The sequence below is a fragment of the Euprymna scolopes genome, chromosome 11, assembly GCF_053919585.1.
Source record: "Euprymna scolopes isolate OS-2025 chromosome 11, ASM5391958v1, whole genome shotgun sequence".
Taxonomy (NCBI): domain Eukaryota; kingdom Metazoa; phylum Mollusca; class Cephalopoda; order Sepiida; family Sepiolidae; genus Euprymna; species Euprymna scolopes.
The window spans coordinates 109,065,815-109,092,635 of NC_136492.1; the positions used below are offsets into that span (position 1 = coordinate 109,065,815).

A 26,821-nucleotide genomic window follows, 5' to 3' on the forward strand; every position below is an offset into this window, starting at 1 on the left:
TCATTAACCTTAATTAGATATTTTGTATGTACTAATTCCTCGGTTTGTAAATGTCACAGGTTCAGCATGGATCATGCGGCAGTCACCACCAAGAAACATTTTAGGTTTTCTTTTTTTTTTTTTTTTTTTTTTTTTTTAAATTATCCTATTTTTGGAACAGATTTTTTCTTTTCATATCAAGACTAGAGAATTATCCAAATTGACATTTTTGTAATTCTTGTTTAGAAGATAGTCAGGATGCATCAGTGGTTTTAAAATTTGTTTTAAACTAGGGTTAATCTGAATTCCTATTTTTCTTTGGAGAGAAAAAAAAATTCCAAATCATTATTTCTGTTTTCCTTATAATTCTTTATCACAAGAATCATAAATATAACAATAAGTAAATGATCCTTAAAAACGCTGCCGATCTTTTAAGCTTGTAATACGCCAACACTTGGAATATAGTGAATCTAATTTATCAGATGCTTTGCCGGCATATGCCACCAACAGTCCAGTTCAAACAGACAAAAGTACATAAAAGCTAGAAGTAACGTTAAGAAAGAAATAGCGACAGCTAAGAGGGAATTTACGGAAACCACTAAAAAACGCATCGAAGCACAAAAATTAGAAACTCGTGACTTCTGGAAAATCTACAACAGTGTAGTAAATAATGGGCAATCAACAATTCCCCCACTAACCAACAGTCACGAGGTTCTTTGCTCAGCAACCGAGAAGGCTAACATGCTTGCCAGTCGGTTTGCCCCCAACTCTACACTGGACCCTCTAAACCACCCCCTACCTGACTTTCCTATGCGGACAGACGCCACGCTAGACGATCTGGAAATCACCCCTGCTCAGGTGCATGCTATCATAAAAAACCTTGACACTTCCAAAGCATGTGGACCCGACCTCATCCCAGCTGTGCTATTAAAAAAGTGCTCAGCCGAAGTAGCTCCAGTTCTCTCCAAACTCTACAACAAATGCCTTAATGAATCTTGCTTTCCGAGCTGTTGGAAAACTGCTTCTGTGGTACCAGTATTCAAGAATTCTGGCGAAAGAACTGACCCATTAAATTAGCGCCCTATTAGCCTCCTCCCACTTTTTGCCAAAATATTTGAGACCTTAATTAACCATGCTCTAGTCCAGCACCTTACAGATGCTAAACTTCTGACCGACCGTCAATATGGATTTAGACAAGCCCGTTCCACGGCAGACATCCTCACTGTAATCTCTGAACGCATATACCATTCACTGGACAAAGCGGGAGAGGGCAGAGCGGTAGCTCTAGATATATCTAAGGCTTTTGATAGGGTATGGCATGAGGATCTCCTCAGAAAGATTAGATCTTACGGTATCACTGGTAGAATACTTAACATAATTAAATCCTTCTTAGATAAGAGAAAAATCCAGGTTGTCCTCGACGGTCGTACGTCTAAACAATATAATATAAATGCGGGAGTGCCCCAGGGATCTATCCTTGGTCCTCTGCTGTTCCTGATATTCATAAATGACCTCCCCGACAAAATTGCCTCTGAGATGGGTATATATGCTGATGACACCACACTCTATAGCAGGCACGACAGGAAAACAAATGAACATATATCTAAAGTAATGGCAGAAACACTAGAGGATGACCTCAAATCAGTAGTGGAATGGGGACAAAAATGGATGGTAACGTTCAATGCCACCAAGACAAAACTGGTTTCATTCAATAATTACAAGAAACCTTCTCTACCACCTAGAGCAATGGCCAACAACTCTTTAGCTGAGAGTACGTCTTTCAAGCTCCTTGGCCTAACGTTCACAGGAAACATGAGCTGGAACAATTACATCGAGGGCATTGCCAGGGCCGCTGCGAGGAAGGTGGGCTCTCTCTACCGTGCTAGAAAACTTCTAACACCCGAAAGTATCCTGTACCTCTATAAGGTCACTATTCGCCCATGTATGGAGTATTGCTGTCACATTTGGGCCGGTGCATCGGCTACTAGTCTCTCGCTCCTTGACAGGGTTCAAAAGAGAGTCGCAAATCTGATAGGCCCTAAACTGGCATCAAAACTTCAGCCTCTGTCCCATCGTCGAAACGTTGCATCCCTCTGCCTGTTCTACAAGTATTATAATGGTGAATGCTCTGAAGAACTGCAAGCACTTGTGCCCCCACGACGTGAACACCCTCGACAGACCCGACAAGCTACAAAATCCCACCCCCACACTGTAGAGATCCCTAGATGTAAAAGATCTTTCTACTCCAGTAGTTTCTTCCCCAGAACTGCTAGACTTTGGAATTCCATTCCAGGTCACTGCTTCCCCAACTGTACTGACATGCATAAGTTCAAGTGCAACGTGAACCAACATCTCGCTGCCCTAATCCCTACATAGTACCCCAGTAGATGTTTCCCCTGATAGTAGCCCCCTACATTAAAGTGGCAATGTGCCTTGTTTGGGGTGAAAATGTAATAAAAAAAAAATAAAAAATAAAAAAAAACAGGCGTTATGATGATGATGATGATGATCATTCATCCTTCAAACTCCTCAGCTTAACATTCGCAAACAAAATAATTTGGAACAAATACATTGAAGGCATTGCCAAGACTGCAAAGAAGGTGGGCTCCCTCTACAATGGAAAAAAAACCCTACTCACACCTGACAGTACCCTATATCTCTCTAAAGCCACTTTTCGTCCATACATGGAATATTGTTATCACATATGGACCGGCTTATCAATCACTAGTTCCTCTCTTTCTCTCTCTATTGGACAGGGTCCATAAAAGAGTCTCCAATCTAATAGGCCCCACACTATCAACCAAGCTCTAACCTCTGTCTTATCACTGCAATGTGGCATTCCTGTGCCTGTTTTACAAGTACTTCAATGGAATGTGCTCCAACGAACTTGTAACACTTGTGCCTCCTCAACATAAATACCTTCGACAAGCAGTAAAATCCCACCTCTTCACTGGAGAGGTACGTAAATGCCGGAAAGCCTTATGTTCTAATAGTTTCTTCCCTCAAACTTCTGGATTTTGGAATTCCCTCCTTGTTTCCTGCTTTCCTGACTGTACAGGGTGGAACGATAAAATTGTCTCCTAGAAAAGACAGGATTCCATTTCCGTTTGATGAAAACCGGTTTTCTTTTCTTTTTTTTTTGTTGCCGACCATTTATTAATTGGCCAGTTATGTACAAATCACAAGAGCGATCAGAGCCTTATATCTTGTCTGAAAGTGACACAATGTTCAACCAGCAAGATCGGAGATGCGTCGCTGTACAACTCATGCTTTCTACCAATCCAAGTTATGACAACAGGACCATTGCCAGCACTCTCAAAATGCAAATCCGGACGGTTCAGTGCTTGAGGACACAGCTCAATGAAGTTTCTGGCCACAATTATAGTCTTTGGTGTGGTTGTAAGAGAGGGCCACATCATGCCACCTCACATCTTTGAAATCGGCTTGAAAGTCGGCACCAAAGGGTACCTGAATGTGCTGAAGAGTGTGATGATCCCCTGGTGCAATTACATGGCCGTTGATAGACCTTGAATGTGGCAGCAGGACTTGGTGCTAACCCACAAGTCCAAAAAGACCCAGGCTTGGCTTGCTATGACTTTGTACCCTTCTCTCACTGCCCCCCTCCTCTGACCTACATCCGCTGGACTAGTTTGTTTGGTCACATGTTGAAAGCATCACCAACATTGCCTCCTACAACACTAAAGCCAGCCTGATCTTCGCCATCTACCGAGTATTCACTAAACTCCCACAGGCGCTTGTGGAAAAGGCATGCTCTCATTTCTGGGCACAGGCAGTGATTGAGGTTGAAAGTGGCTTCGTTGAATAGATGCCAGCTCTACTATATTATCAAATTACCTGAATTGATTTTTTGAATAAAAGTTTTAAAATAAATCTGTAGTATTGTTTTCTTTAGGGTGACTACTTTATCATTCCACCCTGTACTAACATGTTTAAATGTAATGCAAACAAACACTTTGCTTCTCAACTCCGTACAGATTGTCCCTGTAGGTATAGTCTCAATAATAGACCCTTATGTCAATGTGCCAATGTTTTGTTTGGGATGAGTAAGAATAAAACAAGTGAATCATACACGGTCCCCCGTGAATGCACAGTGAACGCGGCATAAAAAAATGAGTAAGTCCAGCATTTGCCCCCTCCCATTTAGCCCCGAAACTCCCCAGGGGACGTCAAATCCTGGCGAAAATGAACAAACGGTGCAGTTTTAGGCCTTAACGTATGTAAATTTGAGTTCTGCACCATGCAAAACTGCTAAATAGACATACACAGAAAATTTTGGACAAATATGTTAAAATGGTCTCAAAAATGGAGTGTTTTTATTAACTCTAAAAGAGCCCCTGGAGCGCACCCAAGAGTTATCGCAAAGTATAGACAAACAAAATTATATAGAAATCAGTTAGTTACAATTTTTCAGAAAGTTTCATAAAAAATCCAAGGCATAAATTTTTTTAATAAGCACAAAAGTGTCAATTTTAGCCATTTTAACCCGAAAGGCATCCCTAAGGGGGCAACCAGAGTTGTTAATTTTTTTACTCATATCATGTTTAATGTTTGTGCAAAATTTCCAAAAAATTCCAAGGCGTAGTTATTGAGAAAAGTGCGGACGAACGAACGGACTAGGGTGAATTTACAGGTCTACCCTCTTTTTGTCGGGAGACCAAAAAACAAGAAAAAAGTATAGTCTGCTCTTGTGAAATGCTCATTCATCTTGCTGATAATTTTCCTATTTTCCTAAAATGCGTCGTTTCTAATATTTTTATTCCTTACAATAAGCATTCAGTCGATCTATTTCGATTTGCAGAAAAGATTGGATTTTCCTTCCTTTTTAAAAAGTTGATTTTTTTTCCAACGTTTTTTTTTGAGTATTTTCGCTGTCCGATATTGTTATTCATACAACACAAAATGTGAAGAATTTGGCAGATAATTAATTTCATGAAACGTGCTTTTATTTATAAACCTCATAAAACCACCAAGACGTCCAGTCAGCGCATATGTATAGCGGAGATGTCGCCTAGGGTTGGATTAAAAATCATTGCAGGCAAAATGAAAATATATATATATATATATATATATATATATATATATATATATATATATATACCAACATGTATACTCGTGGTCGGCCACAGACCAATCATATGGTACGCTGCTATAGAAAATAGATAATTTCAAATACCTTGAATCCATGGTTATTCCAACAGAGGAAAGTAAGAGCGGAATCAGATCAACAGAATCTATAACACGCTTTGCAGGCGAAAAAAAAAAGTAGATCTGTTGATCAACTAAATTCCAAATGTACCAATCGCTGATGAGATCAACCTTATTGTATTGATATGAAAGTAGAGTAGTTGAACACTTGATATTCATAGGAAAGGATTTTTTTTAACTGGTCTTGTTCACAATGGTATCTTCGAATTCATCTACTTGACTATGTCAATAACGCGGTTGTTTACCAGAAGAATTGACCAGAATCCGTTTTTGCTGGCTCAACAATACACTTACTTGTTTATGTAGCTATCAAACTCTACTTATATGTTGAGTACTGTTGAAGTAAATACTAGGTCAAATATATATATATATATATATATATATATATATATATATATATATACATACAATATGTCTGTATATAGAAGGAACTTTGTGTCTGAGTCCCTATGGACTCTAAAACGGCTAGGCCGATTTTTATTAAATTTTATACGAAGGTACTTTTTGTCTGGTGGTGTTTTTAGATAGGTTTAATATAGGGAGGTCTTTGATAACCGAAATAATTCAATGAAAGAAGAAACGGGTTTTGACCAACTTTACACAGCCTAACATCACAAGTGCATTTGAGAAGTTTGATTACCACACTCCGAAGGGCTTGACCCACACAAGCCGAAGGGCTTGACATATACAATAAACAACAGGTTTTTTGATATGACAGAGGCGCGTTTGAAATGAATGTTTTTGTTTAAAGCACAATTGAACCATGATACTTGACTTTTTCATGTTAAACTTAAATTCAAGCCATTATCATCGCACATCCAGTAAGGTCAGACATATAAAATCAGTAGTAAGTTCTTTGATATAACATGGTTGTGTTCAAAAGTAATATTTATGTTTAGAGCACAATTAAAGTATGATACTTGACTTTTGTATTTTAAACTTTAATTTAAGCTATTATATATAAAAATGATTTTATAAAATTAGCAATAGGTTCTCTACAGTGCAATGTAGACCATAATCTATCTGGCAAGTTCCTTTGGAATATATATTTTATTTTATTTTATTTTATTTATCATAGATTTTTTCTTGTCTATAAATGTTTATATTTTCCAAGTTGATAGCATAACAGATTTCGCAGTTGTTTTCATTTTCAGTTGGTGAGAGGGGGAATCTTTCACCTAACCCCCTCTTAACCAAATGGACTTTTAAGTACAATACTTAATTTTTTTTTTCTTTAATGGAGAGTAGACAATGCATTGTGGATGCGTTATTGGCAGCTCCCGTTACTCTCGCTTCTCTTTATTTGTCCCTCAGCCCTCATTTTTAATGAGTGATTTTTCTGCCAAAGGGAAAAGAAAAAGCTATTTTCTAGGTTGGCAGTATTTTGCATGAACAGCCGTCAGGGATGTCGGAAATTTTCTGTTTCTATGTTTATCCTTGTAGCCATGTCACTAGTAAGGGTGCTGGAGGTAAACGTTTTATCTAGGCTGATGTTATCCTCCTGATAGTCAGGGACCCAAACCTTGGATTAACCACTAAGGAGGCTGTCCTATCAGTGGATGCAAAGTACTGGGGCTGCTGTATTGCCATTTGGTGAATGGAGTCTGGACCATGCAGTAGCTTCTGGTGGGGCCTCTCGATGCCATATTAGTGGGTAATTGTTACGGCTTTACCTTTTCATGTGCTACAAAAAAAAAAAGTATTTCTTCATTTCTATTTCTCTCTTACTTTTTTTTTTTTTTTTTTTTACACTGTGATCACCACTTATCAAGGCCCGGAAGCCACTCAGGGATAAGGGTTATTGCAAGTACATTACGTTAGTGTGGAGATTTGATGAAGTGTTTACTTAAGGGGCCGGTTCATTAGGAATTTATTAACATTGGACTTGAACACATCCAAGTTGTAGTCCGGTGGGAAGCAGGCAGATGGAACAGAGGTCCACAGGCGTGCAGTTCTAAGAAAGAAGTTTTGTTCATGGAATCCACGTTTTGATTTAGGCACAGATAAAGAGTGGGGAAATTTTTCAGTGGATTCGGCTAGACGGGTGTTTTTCGTGAAAGATTGGCGAGGGGGGGACCAGAGATTGGAGTTCAGACGAGCACCTGCCATGGAAATAACGATAAAACAAGGATAGGCTCGCAACGTCTCTTCTGTGGGAGAGAGGTTGCAGGGTAGAGAAAAGGGCATCCCCCACTAAGCCACGAAGTCTATTTTGTACTCTGTCAAGGCAGGATAGGCTGATTTTAGCAGCTCCTGCCCAGATATGGCAACAGTATTCCATCCTTGGACGTACTTGGCTTTTATATAGATAGAGAATTGCATCAGTAGTGAGATATCTTCTGGAGCGGTAGAAGGATCCCACCATCTTTCCAGCGACCTTGGCAACAGACTTGATGTACGTGTTCCATTTCAGATCAGGAGTAAAGGTCAAACCCAGAAGCTTGTCAAAACACGAGGCCTCTCCCAGACGAGAGCCATCCATCACAATTGATGCCAGATGGGGATCAGAGCGTTGATGATGTAAGGATAGGAGTTTGGTTTTGGATGCATTAAAGGTAACCAACCACATCTTCCCCCACTGAACCACGCGCTCGAGATCAGAGGAGAGAGAATCAGAGAGAACTTTGTCATTTACAGCCTTTGATGTGTTGCCGTAGATGGTCGTGTTATCAGCATAGATGTCAACGAATGATTTAAGTATGTGTTTAGGGAGGTCATTGATGTAAATCAGGAAGAGAGTTGGGCCTAGGATTGACCCCTGAGGGACTCCAGCATTTATATTGCAGGCCTCCGATTTTTGTCCATCTACCACTACTCTTATGAGCCTATCGGAGAGAAATGATTTAATGATTGAGAAAACATTTCCAGTTATACCGTAGCTGGAAATCTTGTGAAGTAGACCCTTATGCCATACCTTGTCGAAGGCCTTTCTTTCCCTCTCTGCCCTGCTTCAGGCATGTCTGCCGACCTAGTCCACAAATCCCAAAACACCATCATGAAAAGTCTCAATAAAAAAACACGATTAAACCCGGATCTGGAACTTCTAACATAGACCCCCACTACCAGGTCTCCTTCTCTAACATCAGGGGTCTATGTTCTAACTTTCCAAAGGTTGAAACCCAATTACAGGAGACTAAACCAGACATATTATTTCTAAGTGAAACTAGCATTGGACAGACCATTTCCCTAGATGAGTTCATAATTAAAGGATACTCTAATTTAACTTCCAAATCTGACGCTCCAAGATCGCCATGGGCAGGGAATATGTGCCTATATAAAAGATGGCTTTCTATGTGGTAGGGATATCTCCAGAGAAGATCCTAACTTACCCTATATGTGCTTCCGGGTTGCACAAGCTCAAACTACTGCATTTATATTTGCTCTCTATCGCCCCCACAACAGCGGAGTTACCATCTTTAAAAGCATATCTGAGAAAATTGACCACACCCTATCTGCTTATCCTTCAGCTAATATTCATGTCTGTGGAGACTTCAATGTTCACAATGTGGAATGGTTAACTCACTCAAACAAGACCGATGATGGGAGGTTCTGTCATGGTTTCTCCATTGCTTATGATCTCACTCAGATTGTTCACAAACCCACCCGTGTTCCCGATACTGATGGCCAGTATGCAAGTCTCCTAGACCTTTTTCTCACAACTTGCCCTGTTCTGTCTCCACTTGGATCTTCCGACCACTCAGTTTTATCAGTTAAGATAAAAATGAATTGTAATAAGTCCCCAGATGTACCTCTTCATCGTACAGTATATCAATACTCTATGGCTGACTGGGATAGCTTCCGCACATTTATATCAGATCTACCTCTGCGTTCCATGTTTAAAAAGGATGTGTCCTCTATAGTATCAGACGTGACAGAATGGTTAATTGTAGGTAAAGACCGTTTCATACCCTCGAAAAAATTCCAGCAAAAACCTAACAGCCAGTCGTGGTTCTCTTCGGAATGTGCTGCTGCCATTACGCATAAAAATCACTTTTTCCATTGCTCCCAATGTAATAGATGTACTGAGACTAAAGCCACTTTCAGAACTACCAGCAAACACTGTAAAAAAGTAATAAAGAACACAAGAGACTTTTATGTTCAGTCTGTCAAGTCCAAAGTAGCTGAGCAGTGGCTTGGTTCCCACCAGTTTTGGCAAACAGCAAACAGAATCCTGAGCAGAAGCGTGTGCTCTATCCCAACTCTCATAAATGGACCTGAGGTAATCTCATCAGCATCAGACAAAGCCAAACTCTTTGCCAAGAACTTTGCAGCTAATTCTAACCTTTGCGACCAAGGCTGCTAACCTCCAATATTTCCTCCTCTATCAGAAAACATGCTATGTGATATACAAATATCTGTGCATGATGTTTCCAAGCTAATCAAAAACCTTGATTCCAGTAAAGCAACCGGCCCTGACGGTATTCCAATTATAGTACTCAAAAGACTTCAACCAGAACTTGCGCCCATCCTTACAAAACTGTTTAAACGTTGTCTTAAGGAGAATTGCTTCCCGTCACCCTGGAAAATCTCATCAGTATGCCCCATATTTAAGAATTCAGGTGATCACTCATCTCCCTCACAGTACAGGCCAAGAAGTCTCCTATGCGTCATGAGTAAGTTGCTGGAATCTGTGTTAAATAGAGAAGTAATCAACCATCTCAGCAAAAATAAGCTTCTTAGTGACACGCAATATGGTTTCCGTTCTGCTAGATCTACAGCAGATGCGCTTACAGTTATATCTCATAGAATTAGCGAATCTCTGGACGGAGGCTACCTTTCTAGGGCAATTGCTCTTGACATATGCCATACCTTCTCAAAGGCCTTTGATAAGTGCCTACTTCACAAGATTTCCAGCTACGGTACCACTGGAAATGTTTTTTTTCAATTATTAAATTATTTCTCTCCGATAGGTTCATAGTAGAGTAGTAGTTGATGCGCAGAAATCAGAGGCCCACAGTATTAATGCTGGAGTCCCTCAGGGGTCCATCCTGGGCCCAACTCTCTTCCTGATCTACATCAATGATCTCCCAAAACATATACTTAAATCATTCGTTTACATCTATGCTAATGACACGACCATCTATGGCAACACATCAAAGGCTGTAAATGACAAAGTTCTCTCTGATTCTCTCTCCTCTGGTCTTGAGCATGTGGTACAGTGGGGGGAGAGGTGGCTGGTTACTTTTAATGCATCGAAAACCAAGCTTCTATCTTTACATCATCAATGCTCTGATCTCCATCTGGCATCAATTGAAATGGATGGCTCTCATCTTGGGGAGGCCTCATGTTTTGACAAGCTTCTGGGTTTGACCTTTTCTCCTGATCTAAAATGGGACACATACATCAGGTCTGTTGCCAAGTATGCTGGGAAAATGGTGGGATCCTTCTACCGCTCCAGAAGATACCTCACTACTGATGCAATTCTCTATCTGTATAAAAGCCAAGTACGTCCCAGGATGGAGTACTGCTGCCACATCTGGACAGGAGCTGCTAAAAGCAGCCTATCCTGCCTTGACAGAGTACAAAATAGACTTCTTGGCTTAGTGGCTAAATGCTTTTTAATGAATGAATGTTTTTTAAGAAAGGTGTATTAAAAAATAGAGAAATTAAACAAAAAAGGAAGGCGGTGGCTAAATCGCCGTTGTAAAATGCTCTTATGGTTGTCAACGGGTTAAAGTAGATTTATTTGTAAGAAAATTGCGTTAAAATAACTTAAACATATGGAAATGAACGATGTAAAAAAAAATGCAGAAAGTATTAACAATTGTTTATTTGGATGATTTCAACGTGAAAAAAAAAACAATTGGGATGCTGAAAACGTACACAATAAAACAATACATTTTATTGTCACGTTGATTATTTGTAATGCAATTTAAAAAAATATTTTTGGGGTTATTTATTTAGGTTGGTAGTGTAGAAGAAAATGTATGAATGTTTTTAAGAAAGGTGTATTAAAAAAAATGAGGAATAAATTTTTTCAGTGCGCAGGTCAAATTCTGCAAAAGTAGCGATTTTTTGTTTATTTGTTTAAGCTGTTATGGGTTTATTTTTATGTACGCATGTGCAACCGGAAGTCGTAAACCGGATATGGGGTTACAACACCCGTTACAAGGTCATCTAAGTTTTATATAGATAGATTTTAAAAAAAAAATTTTTTTCTTTTCTTTTTTACTTCTGACAAAAAGGTTTGAGAATTGAATTTTTTGATTCTGTCTAAGTTTGCAATTTAAGTGGACAGAGAATAGCTGATTCCAGACATGTCCCTCATCGGTAAGGATGGTAATCGTGTTCTAGTTCTGGTTGTAGGCCTTTGTAAGTGTGGATGTGGCTAACCTTGCATATTTTTGACCAATGAGGACAGGTTATTCTTAAAAACGTTGTTGTTCTCTTTCTCTCCTTCCAAACTTAAGCATGACAAATCAACTGATAGACCTAGCCTTCTATAAAAAAAAAAATATTTAGTCACATCGAAGAGCTCTAATGCAGCGAAACAGTCTGCCTGTGGATGAAATATATCCATGCATAAATGCGAAAGTTGAATCCATTTTTTACACTAATGATAAAGTCAAAACCTATTTCAAGTTAATTTTTATTTTATATACTGCTTAATGCCAGTCACAAGATTAACTAATTTGCAAATTAGTTTTGAAAATATACATCTTATTACTATTTGTTCAATTAATAAGGGTTTTATCACTCAATGAGGAACCCCTTTCCTGAACGTTAGCTATCTAACTCTGTCCCGAGCTATCCGCTGCCATGTGGGACCCATGTGTTGTATCAGGTCGTCCCTCTATTTCGTTCTTAGTCTTCCCTTTGGCCTCTTATGTTCACGAGGTGTCCATTCCGTTGTCCTAATGTTACTGTTTTTTAATTCAATTAAATTTTTGCTTCAAGAATTTTACATAGCGAACTTTACAAAGTGATAGCAAACTATTACAGCCGCTTAGTCAATGCCTCCGTTTAGTCTCAAAAGGCAAATGATACCCGCTGTAGTAGGGGCAGCTGTGCATGTAATTGTGTGACAAGGGTTGTGCAATCCCCAACCACACTTCTCTTGAATCGGCACTGCTTGAGTCCAGTGGCAAGGAGAAGTTTAGGGCGACTGGAAACAATGCTGAGATAAGCAGAGAGCACATACAGCACCTGGAATTCCCAAATAGTCACCCATTTTAGTACTGACCAGGCTCATTGTTGCTTAACGTCAGTGATCTGACAGAAACCAGAGTGTCAAACGTGATTATGCCGTATATAGCCACTTAAAATTAAATTTACATTTAAAATAAGGTCAATTTCTCAAAGTTAAACAGTGATAGTATTGAATCTGACAAATCGATATTTTATTTTGCCTAACTAATTTGTCATTTCCTTGCAATATGTTTTTTGCAACAAACTTTTTATTAATTCATAGCAATTTTCAATTCACAGGTGGAAGTGACGTATTAAAATATGAATGCATTTTAAAATAGGAACTAATAATTAAAAAAAACAACAAATTATAACAAAACTGTCAGACAAAAAATGTCTTAACCTATTTTATTTTCTTCTACCGCCATTTCTTTTTCTGTCCTCCCCCCCTCTTTGCAATCAGCGACTATTATCGAAGGATTAACGATATGATTGGTTGACATGGATCGACCTATACGCTTTGGTAAATCTTGCTACCTACTTTCCTCAGCTGAAATCGAGGCACAGCAATGGGTTATTGGCGGAGGGTGTTAATAACATTTAACTCTTTTAGTGACCTTGGGGCTTAAGGATTAACACTGTCTATTATCCTGTAACTGTACTGGATCGGATTAACTCTTTAGCTTCTAAGTGTATTGTGTTGGATTACCTTCTTATCGTGCAAGCCTTCCTCAAAACATAATATTGTTCCCTTGTTTCTCTGATAGTCGTATAATACAGGGCTTCATAAATGAAGATTGCATTACAATCAAATATGAGTTACATAAATTTATCAGACAGTAATCAAAAAAAAAAAAAACAAGTGTGTGCGTGTGTGTGTGTGTGGGGGGGTTGTTTACATACATATGTGTTTAAAATGAATCCGATGTATACAATAAACAATACAACTATCGTAAATTCATAAAAATAAATACTTGTTTTATTTTCTTCATGGTTGATTACAAATAGTCTGTTATTTACCTCTGAACGCCAGACCAGAGGTAGACCAAAATCTATCTAGGGTGCTATTGCAATAGTTAAGAATGGGTGGATGGTTGTTTTTGTTTTACGGCATATCAACCCTTTTAGGTCATTTAATGCCGAATCCTGTGATTTTGAAGAGTTTAATAGAATGTTTTTTCAAGTCGGTTTCTATTTAACCCATAGTTGGGACCCTAACACGTTCTACGACTCTGGGTCAGAGTGAACCTGGGAGCAATGGTAATTAAAGGGTGGCTCCATACTCCGCAAGCTGGGGCCTCACCATCGGATATAGTTTAAGGTCATATCCAGGACCAAGAATGGATGGAATAAGTTCATAGAACGTCTGTCTTTACTAAGCAAGGAGAGTAGAAATTGGATCTTGGGTTTACTTTCGGCAGCCGCGTCTTAACTCTTGTTTCCATTATTTTGTCCTTTAATTCTCACATTCTGTGAGCAATGTTTCTGACAAAGAGGGTAGAATTGATGTTTGCTATCTAACACTTATTGTTGGTAAATTTTTATCCTTGAAGTATTTTTATTTATTTTTTAGCCCCTTACATCATGTAACTTCATGCGTTTCCATTACAAACACACACACACACACACACACACACACACAAAACAAAACAACAACAAAAACAGCCGAGTGTTAACACGACCAACCAAAAAAAGAATCTATCAGGTACGTTTACGGAGGACGACAAAGATCTATTTTATAGGCCCCAGCTACACCCTAGAAATTTTATTACTTTTATTTTTTTGTTTACTGACTAAAGATCTGGCTACAAAAATAAATAAATTTAAAAAATACGCGAGTAACTTTGGTTATAACAGGATGTTAAAAAAAAAGAATAGATGAGGATTAGTAATTCGTATTATTTCAACTACTGTTTACTGTTCTCATCTTAAGAGTTATTATGTTTCAGCCGTTGTATCTGCTGACCTTAAAAAAGGTGTATCTTTTTAAACTTGGGAAATCTTTTAGTTGAACTCAGAAATCTGCACGGAGAGCAGATTCTCGAGTTCGACAGAAAGATTCCAGAGTTCGACAAGAGACGCCTAAAAAAAAAAAAAGCTCAAAGATTACATCAGCCGAAACATAAGAAAAACACTCAAGATGAGAATAGTAGTCTTAAGAATAATAGTTACTGCACATGTGCATTAGTCTGGCCAAAAACTTTTTCAAATTTTATAAAATTACAAGAATATCCGTCCGATATATCTTAATAAAACTATCCAGAGTAATAACCACGGTTTGGATAATTGCATTGTTATATTGATCAAGAATATCCGTCCCAGGAAGGATAAAATTAATTCCTTAAACAAAACAATTTTGCCCCACTTTTATGTCCCCTTACAAAGATTAAAATCGAAATATAATATTAAACTTTGTGTTTAGAATCTGTATTCTAATTTTGGTACAAATGCATTGCAGTAGAACCCCGGAATACGGCATTAATTTGTTCTGGAGTTGGGATCAATAGGTGAAATCGCCGTATGGAGGGGTCTAAACAAAATTTTATAAAGTATATATTAAAAATTAGTAGCAAAATACAATACAGTATATAATACACATGTATATAATCAAATAACATTATAAATAACACCGTAAGGCGAGGCAAATACCGTAATCAGGGGCCGGAAAAACATCCACATCATAACCTGGAAAAACGTATCCCAGGGCCAGCTATCCCGGGGTTCTAGTGTACATGATTTTTATTCTAGTAATGTCTAAAATTTAAGGTTTAAGATTAAGAGGTCTTAAGAAGAAAATGAAATTCAGGGAACCTTACTTAATTGGTGCATAATGACTAGAGATTCACATTAAATACAAAGTTAATATATTTTAATTTCCAGTTGGGAGTTTGTGCTCATTTTGTTCCTTAAAACCCTTTAAAATACTTCAAAGAAACTGAAATTTCAAGAATATTTATTGATGTCTAATGCTTACAAAAAAATAGAAAGTATTTTAATTTTCATGATGGAATTCCACTTCCTTTTTTTTCACCGTTTGCATAAAGCTTAATATAGCCTACATTTGGACTCCCTACGTTTATCAGCTTTGTTCCAAAATTCATAGTGATCAATTAATTAGTTTAGAAGTGAATCCTGGGCATACAAAGTTACAAACATATATACGCAAACATTGTTTTATATATAGCTTAGAGTTGTTATGAATACTGAGGAACTTAGTTTCATTGCAGGTTTAAAATTTTAAGTCATCAAATCCATCAGTGATTTCACAAAAGAAGCATCCCTCCTCTCACGAATCGACGTTGTGTCACATCCCACATAAACATTGTAAATTAAATGGCTGGAGAGGAAAATATGGGACGCTCAGCCAATGAAAGTATAAAAGTAAAAAAACAAAACAAAAATGAGAAACTTAATTTTATTTCTTTTTGCATACTAGTGCTAAGTATTATGATGTGTCAGCTCAGTGTGGATTGAACACTTACTCCCATAAAAACCTGCTTCACTGCAAAATGAACCAACCTCTTTTCTACAGATGAATTAGAAACAAACAAAAAAAAAAATCAAATAATGGCATTTTCTTTTTATAATTGTTGGCTTTTAGGTTTGAGGCTTCTTGTTTGAGAAAAAAAAAACACCACTTCATTCTTGTGTGGGTTGAATAAGAAATGACAAAAGCTTTTGCTGTGTTTTTTTGTTGTTGCTGATTTTTTATGAAAGTATTCTTCAATTAACGAAGGCATATTCTTCCTCCTCTTCCTCTTTGCCCATACTCTTCTATTAAACTTTCTTAGAATGCAAGAATCAGTTTTCATGTTATATAAACAATTGTGGATTAATAACTTATAAAAGAAAATCATTCATTCCCATGTACTACCTTCTCCATTGAACAAATATTAATAATTTTACAAAATAACCCTTCAGAATCTCTGACTTTATGCGATCTAATATTTTTTTAAATTTATATTTTTTTCATTTTTTGCTTGTTTTTTTGTTCTTTTAGCTTTGGTAATTTTATTGTTTAAGAAGTTTTCTTGCTTGGGCATTTTTGTGTAATTTTAGCTATATATATATATATATATATATATATATATATATATATATATATATATATATATATATGTATATATATATATTTGTTTTGGCTATATATATATATATATATATTTTTTTTTTTTTAGCTATATATATTTTTTTTAGCTATATTTACTTTTTTTTAGCTATATATATTTTTTTTAGCTATATATATATTTTCTTCCAAATTTTGACCATTTTTGTTTTGATCTTTTATTTTAACTTTTATTTATTTTATTTTTGTTTAGTTACTTAGTAGTTTTAGCTTTTTGGGGGCATTTTGTAGAATATTGACCTTTGTCGTTGGTTTGATATTTATGGGTAGGCACCCCACTTGTGCAATGTGGGAAGACTTCTGGAATTGAGATTAATTTTTTGAAATATGTATTAATGCCAAAAAGAATCAGTGTGTATTAATAATCAATGTTATACATATTACTTGGGAGTCACCACTTATCAAGGCCTGAAGGCCACTCTAGGATAACGGTTAATAAATAAAAGTGGGAGTGTCGTGATCACTAATGGTGTAAATTGGGTAAAATTTGATTATTTATGAGGACGGCTCAACAAGAACACGAAGGCTACCATGTTGTATTCAACCGGAGAGCAGGCCATCGGAACAGTGTTCCATAGGCAAGCAGTTCTGGGAAAGAAGCTTTGTTCATGAAATCTGTGTTTAGATTTAGGCACAGATAGAGAGTGGTGGAAATCGTATATAGTGGTTGTAGCTAGTAGAGTATCGATATATATTTTTATCGATGTATATTTATATATTTTTATATTTTTATCTATGTATATTTTTTTATCGAAAAGTAACTACGCTTACGAGAATAAATAGGATGTTCAATTGATAATAATAAAAAATCGGGTTTTAAGAAAAATGTGTTCTGTTATTTTTTAATTTTTTTTTTTCATACATATCAACAATATCTTTGCGTTATACTATATTTATCCTAATTAACAAAACAACCTGTATTTTGCTTTTGTGGATCTAGAAAAATCTTTTGATAGTGTCAAGAGATGTTGTCGATTGGCTTTGCATAAACTAGGTAAAAATGAATAGTTGGTGAAGGTTGTTCAAGCAATGTACTGAAATGCCCCACTATTTTAGAATTAACAGCACATATAGTGACAGCTTTAACCCTTAATGGCTTGGTTGAACTAATTCGTTCAGTTATAAATAAATGACTATAATGCATAAATAAAATGGGAATTGATTCAAACACGCCTTGCACGTATTAGTTCAGTATCTGGGTAGATGCCAGATACCTCCTGATTGTAACTGTCCATTGCTTACATTCAGTATGCCACCATCTGTCTCGGAGATTGGAGGATTTCGTTTGTTGTCATAAACGCACTTTTTTTTTTCAAGCGCTATGGACAATAATCAAGATAAGTTTTCAGTAGTAGTTTAACTATTGAACTTCATAATGAAAGATCGTTATAGTGAAAAAGGTCTTAAGATCATAATATCTTTACCATTTAAACTAATTAAAATTAACCATATATATTTTTAATCATCTGCATTCAGGTCATAAAGGGTTAAAGTTAAAGTGGGAGCACATTAGTATTTTTGTACTGAGTCTGTTGCTTTTCATTTGTTCATTAGAAGGATTGTTCATGGAGTTCGGTATTAGTTATCCAGAAGAGACACTATATGTTGATGATTTAATGCTTTCCTGTGAAACAATGGAAGACTGTGGTTATTAAAAAAAAGGAAAGAAAAAGACTGAGAGAAGATTAAAATGATGGTCAGTGGTTGTAGTATTAGCAAGCTCCCAAAATGACAAAAGTTCCCCTGCTCAGTTTGTGTAAAGGAAGACGAGGACAATTCAGTCTGTTGCAATATTTTTGATACAAGGGTATGATCACTGAACGTTGGAAGGTTCTACTTATAAACACTGGCGATAGGAACTGATGAATCAAATTGAGCCACGTTCTGCTAGCAACCAATCAGAAACCAAAATTGCTCAATTTAAATATTGAATCTTTTAACATTCCGGCACAATTTATTTGTGTTAACACAAGAAGGATCTTTTGCTCTTTGATACAAAATTATAAAGTCTAGGCCCTGTATAGAACAGCTACTCACTGTAAATTCTTCATCTCCAGAACTTGTACAAAAGAGCTACCTATTGGAAACTCTTCTGAAATTAAACAGGACTTTCCATTGTAGTATTTATAAGCATTGGATACAGAAGCAGTGCTGTGGAATTACCAGTAGTTTGAGAGAGAAGAACTAGTTTATATGAAGCAAGTGTAAGACAATGGATATGGATAAAAACTCAGATATGGCCAAAGTATATTTGGATAGCGAAACTGTTAAGGTTATTCAGAATTTTTGAACCATTGGTGATACGATTGGAGCACAGGATGGAGCAGGTCCTAGTGATGATTAAAAAAAATTCTAATAACACAAAATGAAACATTAATTATCTGAACATTTACTGAACTAAAATAAAAATAAGAAAAATTAATTTGTCAAAAAGCCACACACATTCCAATAATATGACTCTTCAAAGCTATTTATAATTTTAAGTCATCCCTATATATATATATATAAAATGAACTCCTTTTTCCCCTCTGATTTTGACCTTAATAGGATTGAAAATCAAGACATTTCATGCAAATGTAATATGCACAAACTGCAGCACATTATCTGAGGTGTGTTATAGGCATATTACCTCTCCACTTCCTTGATAATCGTGGATTCCTATATTTTTCTGGTGGGAGTCCACAGCCAAAATCGGTTAAAATCAATGGAAGTTGTAAAATCTTTTCTCTCTAATAAATTCCTCCTATCCCCGCTACCACTAACACCATTGCGGATCCGTTCACAAGGGACAGTATGAAAAAACACCAGTTTGGGTTCGTAGTGGCTTAAAAAATGGAATGCCATTTTAACGTTCCATTTCGTTCTATGTTTTCCAATGGATGAAACGCACCATTAGATTTAAGCGAATCGAAGGTTTATTTATGCCATTTTTTATTTCGCTTTATTATTGACTAAAAAAACTCGAAGGGAATTTCGCTTTATTTCATTTTGTAGTTGATTAAAAAAAAAAACTGGAATGGACTGGGTAAAACGCACCACTGGATTTCATGGAATCGAAGGGTTATTTATGCCCCCCCCCCCGCTTTTCGCTTTGCGTTGTGTTTTCTGATTTCTTTTTTACAGAAGTTTAACATCGTTTTTGTTTATATTTTAAACAGGTTTATTTCTTCGCTTATTCTTTACTTTACTCCCCCCCCCTTTCGCACACACCTCCAAACAACCGGGCAACGCTGGGTACCTCCGCTAGTATTTTCATATAATGACAACTTTCATTCATTTCAGAATTTCCTTAAGGTTATTTTAATTCAATAAATGTTTAGATAATTAATGTTCTATTTTGTATAAGTGTATTACTTTAGTGTATTTGTTTGGTTTTTAACTGAAAGTTATGCGTAACGGACATTTTTAGATTAGGTTTTCTTGCATTGTCTCCCCTTGAAAGGAGTTCTTCAGAAATAAAAACAAACTTGTTTTGTAATAAAATTTGGTTGGTTAAATGAATCATTTGCTGTTAACGGTAATTCACAAGAAAATGAATATGTATAGTTCAAGTTTTTAGAAAACAATGTTATTTTTTTTTTTTTTTTTCTTTTTCTTTTTTATATTCGGTGGTCTTTCTTGCAAGTAGGCCTGACTTTATATTGTCACCACTGGCAATTCCTGCATCACAGCTACAGCCAAGCTGTATCGACTCTGTCTTTCCCTTGGATCCTCTGGCTTCATGGAGAGTGGGGGGGGGAGACTGTTTCATGGGTAACAGCTATATCACCCTGCCTAGGCTTTGTAACTTCACTGCTACACTATTGTTTCCCAAGACGGATGGTTTCCAACAATAAATCATGCGCATAAAAACTTACACCGACAAATCAAGATTTTGGTATGTGTCACCTCCTTAAAGGCCTTACTCTAGTCAGTTGGTTTCGATATTATGTTTGACTGTTAATAACCACACACACACACACACACACACACACACACACACACACACACACACACACACACACACACACTAAAGCGGTTAATATCACAAAATAAAAGTGTAGCAGTTATGAAAAACAGCATAAAATGATAGAGCGTAAAAATGGCAGAAATTTAGTATTAGCCATTTGTTGAGTTAATTTCAAATTACTTATATGGGATTCAGGAATGAGAATATGAGTCTCTTGAGTTCATCAGTTTCCGCGGGCAATGCTAGAACATGTATCTCACTAGTTATAAAAAAAATAATTTATAAGTCTTGTAGAGACGAGAAATATATACACACACACGAGAAGTGGTCACAGAATCGTAATTATAGATTACCACCGAAGTATTTCTTGTTAGATTGATATCATTGGGTGATTATAAAGAATTAGCAATCTTTTTTTCATCATTAATTTAAAAAAAAAAAAAAACAAACAAACAAAAAAAACTTAACAGTGCTTGTGCTCTTTTTTTCTTTTCTTTGAAAATTGATATGTTAGTCAAAAACATTTAAGCTAAATGCAATTATGAAAGAATTATTCGCGTTCTTAATCCTGAAACAGTTATAAAAAAAAAAAAGAAAAACACCGATGGGTTAGAATTAAAATGGTTTTGTTTGTTTAAAGTAGACAATCACGTGGACACGCCGGTTCTCGCCAGGTCACCGGTTAAGCAACGATGAGCCTGGCTAGTACCAGACGGGTGACTATTTGGGAAGGGTAGTGCTGTATGTACCGCGCCGTCGTAGAAATTTCAAGGTTGGTATATGCGGGCGCGTTTAACTCACGAGAGAAAGGAGGGGAGATACACCACCGAATGAAGACGGAAATCAACGGGAAACTACCGTCTTTACTTGTCTTCCCGAGATTACCATGGCTCTACAATTTGGGGAGATGTGGCTGCTGATGCTGTTGAAACAGCGGGGCTGCTGTGCAGCTGCACTGCATTGTAAAGCAGACATGCTTTAAAGATATTTATTATTATTATTATTATTATTATTATTATTATTATTATTATTATTATTATTCAGATGTGTTTATCAACGTTTGTTGCCTAAAAGTTTTTGCTATATATTTTAACCCCCCAAAAAATACATGATAAATATTTACAGGTTGAGAATTGAGTTATGTTATGTTTGAAAAAAAATGCATTTTAATTTGTCTGTTTGTATCATTTAATCTGTGTGCTCGTTTGAAAACACCCAATATTTAAATTCTGCCTATAACTCTCTCTCTCTCTCTCTCTCTCTCTCTCTCTCTCTCTCTCTCAATAGTAAATTAATCCATTTCTCTTTTTGATGAAGAGAGACAACGAGAACTGATTAGTATTACTACTCAACTCGGAGAGAAAGAAAGAGAAGAAAACATTTGAACATTTTTTGTTTGTTTTTTTTTTCACTTAAAACTCCCTTTCTTTTATTCGTTGTTTTTTTTTTTTTCTTGTCAGTCGAAGGAATAACTGGCTTAGTTCTTGCAAGCTGGAAACTTGTATTCTGCCAGATCCTTTGTTGGAATGAGGTATAATGCAGTCCTAGGACGTCATCTTGCAAGGTATTACCTCAGGAGATTAGTTTATTATCTGTTAAGTGAAACAGGAGATAAACTGAAGTACCATGTTAAGATGATACATATTTATTATTTAAAATAGAAATTGAAAATCAAAAATAATGCAATTTTAAACGAATATGATCATTTATTATTATTTTATAAGCTAAGACTTTCGACATCTAAAAATGTCTTCTTCGAAGCAAGAATTACAAGAAACCTTCTCAACCACCGATAGCAATGGCTAAAGATACATTGCCTGAAAGTACTTCTTTTAAACTCCTCGGCCTAACGTTCACATAGAATATGAGTTGGAACAGATACATTGAAAGCATTGTCAGGGCGACTGCGAGGAAGGTAGGCTCTGTCTACCATGCAAATTGCCAAATTTGGGCTGGTGAATCTGCTACTAGTCTCTCACTCCTGGACAAGGTTCAAAAGATAGTCGCCAACCTAATAGGTCTTGAACTGTCATCTAAGCTTCAACCTCTATCCCATTGACGAAATGCTGCATCCCTCTGCCTGTTCTACAAGTATTTTAATGATGAATGCCACAACGAAATACAAACACTTGTACCCCCTTGACATAATTACCTGAAAAAAAAACGGCAAGCAGCTAAATCCCACCCCTACACAGTAGAGATCCCTAGATGGAAGAAAGCCTTCTTTTGCAATAGTTTCTTTCCCAGAACTGTTAAACTTTGGAACTCCCTTCCGGTTTCCTGTTTTCCCAAGTGTACTGACATGCAGAAGTTCAAGTGTAATGTGAACAGACATCTTGTTGCTCATCTTCCTACATAGTATCCCTGCAACTTATGTTCCCGATAGTAGCCCCTTACTTCAAAGTGTCACTTTCTTTTTTTGTTTTTGTATTTTTTTTCTTTTCCTCATTTTGTTGGTATTAATCTCGTTGAGATAAAATGCCCGACAATGTTAAGTCTGGGTGGTGTGTTGTTTGGTTGTACGAGTTTGAATCAAGAAATATTATTAACAGGACTTTTTAAACTGTTAAAAACGTAAAAGTTATAGCCCGTTGACTTATGAGTACTTTATGCCAAGTTGATGGTTTAATGTTTAAATTTGCACTCCTTTCACAATTAATCCCTATGCATCGGGCGGATACCAGAATACTTAGTTCGCTGCACCTTATAACAATGGTCCATACAAAATTTCAGCTAGATTGGTCCTATAGTTCTCGAGAAAAGTGAAACGGACAGACAGACTATAAGAGATTGGCTGTTTTGTTTCAGCTGAATCCATATTTTGAGAAGTGGATTTCATATTAGTTGGAGCATGGTACTATCTTCTGTTATTAAAGGAGTATTGCTTGAAATAAGAAATGATCTTGAAATGAATTGTTTCGTCCTCAAACCATATAAAGGCTAGATATGCCGTAGTACTAACAAACCCAACCAGAGTCTTGTAGACGTTCTTGGCAGGCATACAATTTCTACATACTACATTGATATTTACATTGAAAAGAAAACTCTTCCGGCTTTCATGAAGTAAAGATTCTATAGAGTGGGAATTGCCAAAGTGTAACGGTTTCTAGAATCCGTTCCCCCATGATGCTTCCGCGATAAACATCGACCATTATCTAACAGAATCTGTTACATTCTAAGGAATATTGTCTGTTGGAACTAGATTACCCGAAGCTGTGTTTTGATCAATAGGGTCTGACAATAGATAGGTCGACAGTGCTTGTGGCTGTGAATAGCCACTTCAGGATAAGGCCGTGCGTTGGTGTATACAACCGTATGTCGCGCGTGCACACACACGCACGCGCACACACAGTGTATTTATCGTGACTGTTTTTATTTCCTGAGTTTTATTTTACGCTCCAACGTACAAATAAATATTGGTTTCCTTCCTACCCTTTGTCGTTTTATTATTATTATTATTTTTAACCGTTTTCCCACCGAACCTCATGACATAAAAATATTCGACCTCACCCATCACCTTTCAAGTAATGTTTGTTTCACATATATATTAGTGATGGGACGATTCCAACATTTTCCTGAATCCGATACAATTACCGATTCCAATTCCGATTTTTTTTTTATTATAAATCTCTAAATATTTAGCTATAAAGTTATTTTTCCCCGATCACCGTAAAAACTCGTTTAATGTATATATATTTTCCAAAACGTAAAAGCACATTTGTATTTGTATGTTGTGGGAGTGGGGGGGGGGGTGATGTATAGGTTTTAGTTTTACTTGTAGCTTAAAATCAATAAAATATTTATTGCAGTGAAAGATATTGTTTTAAACAAAATCAAATAAAAAAGATAATTAAAGGAAGCATTTTTTGGCATCAGAACATAAGCAAACATTTTTCATTTTTCCGATTCATCGTCCCAACACTAATATATATATATATGTATATATATAAAAGTGAAAGTGTCTGTGTGTGTCTGTGTATATTTTCCTTTGGAATAACTCTGTTAATTTTCAGTCTACAGACTCGAAATTTGATATACAGGGTACTGAGATTTGGGAAAATCTATGTGATCGGTTTATGGCCAGAAATTTGGCTTTTAAGGGGTCAAAGTTCAACGATTTGACCTTTGAGAACTCTACCAAACTCCAACAATTTTGGATCTAAACACTTGAAATTTTAGATATAGGTTCCTCGGATATGGATCTAACTTAATAACTTGATTATAGCCCAAAACAATAAATATTAAGGGGTCAAAGTTAAAAAAAAAAAAAAAAATTGACCGCTTCTTTTTTTTTTTTATTTTGCTCAACATACACCTCCAAATACCCGGGCAACGTCGGGAACCTATGCTAGTATATCTATAAAAGTGAAAGTGTCTGCCTGTGTGTGTGTGTGTGTGTGTGTGTGTGTGTGTGTGTGTGCGTGCGTCTGTGTGTGTACATTTCCCTACGCAATAACTCTGTCAATTTTTAGTCTACAGACTCGAAATTTGATATACAGGGTACTGAGATTTGGAGAAAATCGATGTGATCGGTTTTTAGCCAGAAATTTGGCGATTAACGGGTCAAAGTTCAACAATTGGACCTTTGAGAACTCAAACTCCTCCGACAATTTTGGGTCTAAATACTTGAAATCTTGGACGTGGATCTAACTTAATAACTTGATTTGAGCCCAAAACAATAAATATTAAGGGGTCATAATAGGAGCCAAAGTTAAAAAAAAAATTGACCGCTTTTTTTTTTTTTTTTGCTCAGCATACACCTCCAAATATCCGGGCAACGCCGGCACCCATGCTAGTATATATATATATATATATATATATATATAACTTTGTTTTTATATACTTTATTTTTCTTTTTTTTGCCTTTTTCTTTTCATTTCTCGTTATCTTTTCTTTGTTTTCTGTATATTTCGCTTTCATTATTTCTTTCTTTTTCTTTGCTTCTTTCTCGTTTTTGTCTTTTTCCATGTGGAGTGGCGTCTCCTCAAAACGATGTTTTTTCTTTTTTTTTTTTAACGTCAGTTTTCTGTTGCAAACTCACTGCACTTATAATCCAACTATTTTTAATTTGAAATCTAAGCAAAAAAAAAAAAAAAATACATCCAGGAAATGGCTTGACCTTGATGATCTAACCTGTCACTCAAAATTCAAAGGTGCAGTCAAGAATTAAAAATGAAGCCTTTTTTTTTTTTTTTTTTTTAATATGATTATGAATACCTTTCTTATTCAGTCAGTCTTTTTATCATTGATCTCTTTCTCTCTCGTCAACCTTTCTCTCTATTATGTGTACTTTAGGGGAGTGCGTGTTTGTATATGCGTGAGGAAAATTGAATATGTTGATGTCTGTATGAGATTAGTTAAGTATTTTCTGTTCCGGGTTATATAAGTACAATATTTTTTATTTTATGGAAGTCGCTCGAGACAAGGCATAAAGCCCCTTGATATAAAAAAAAAAAGCTAACAAAAACGAAAGCTGATTATTGCAAAGACAGGAGATGCCTATTGACCCTAGTCTTGAAAAGATCGAGGCTATAGGTAGGAAAACAGTGAGCAGGAAGAGAGCAACAACCTTGCAGTGCTTGGAAAGAAGCTACTGGAATAGGAAGCTGTATTACAATGAGGTATTAAAACAGCGAATTGGTGGAGACTACTAGACCAACGAGTCAAACGAGCTGGAACAAAGAAAGCAGGGAATAGATCGGAGAATTCATTGAACACTAATTCCCTTTTTTTAAACATAGCTGGAGAGAAGTTAGCAATTCATATATTTCCCCAATAGTATTAAATGGCCATAATGGATCTGTGATCGACTATGACGGAAGGTAGTAGAAAATAAGTATATTAAAGAAGAGTAGACAAGTGATAAATAAGAGACGTGTATGCTGCACCTATAGTATGCAAGGGGCAAGGGGGTGTAAGAAAAGTACATAAGGGAGATAATTCTGTGTGTTGTGTATATTTGCATGTGTATTTTGTTGTTGGACATCATTCACTTTTTATGAATCAGATGATTCTAGTCTTGGCTTTCGTTTCCCCGATATCTTTCTAGTTGGAGACTCATGGAAGGAAACATGTGAAGGTTACCAATATTTCTAAGTGAAAGAGTTTCTGTGAATTCGAACTTGGCACACCCAGTTTGCCAATCTGCGTCGTTAATCACTTTGCCACCGTCACCTCTCTGTGTATTTTGTATAAGTCTATGTTGCATAGCTATCATTGATAGCATTAGAAAAAATTTGATTCCTTACTCCAGCTATGGATTAAACCTTAGTTATGCAAGTATTCTATGAGAAACAAGACACTAAAATAACACCAATTCTTCTCTTCTTGCCCCAGCATTGTTTCCAGTTGTTCTAAACTTTTCTATAGCACTGAACCTAAGCAATATAGATTCAAGAAAGGTGTAGTTGAGA

The 26,821-nt window shown here is 36.4% G+C and overlaps 1 protein-coding gene and 1 pseudogene across 10 annotated transcripts in view; one reads left to right on the forward strand and one right to left on the reverse strand.

Annotated features, from left to right (window-relative positions):
• Positions 1 to 26,821, forward strand: part of LOC145288065 (uncharacterized) — a 612,213-nt gene that overhangs the window by 199,941 nt on the left and 385,451 nt on the right. The window lies entirely within an intron of this gene.
• Positions 12,340 to 12,458, reverse strand: LOC145288299 (5S ribosomal RNA; annotated as a pseudogene).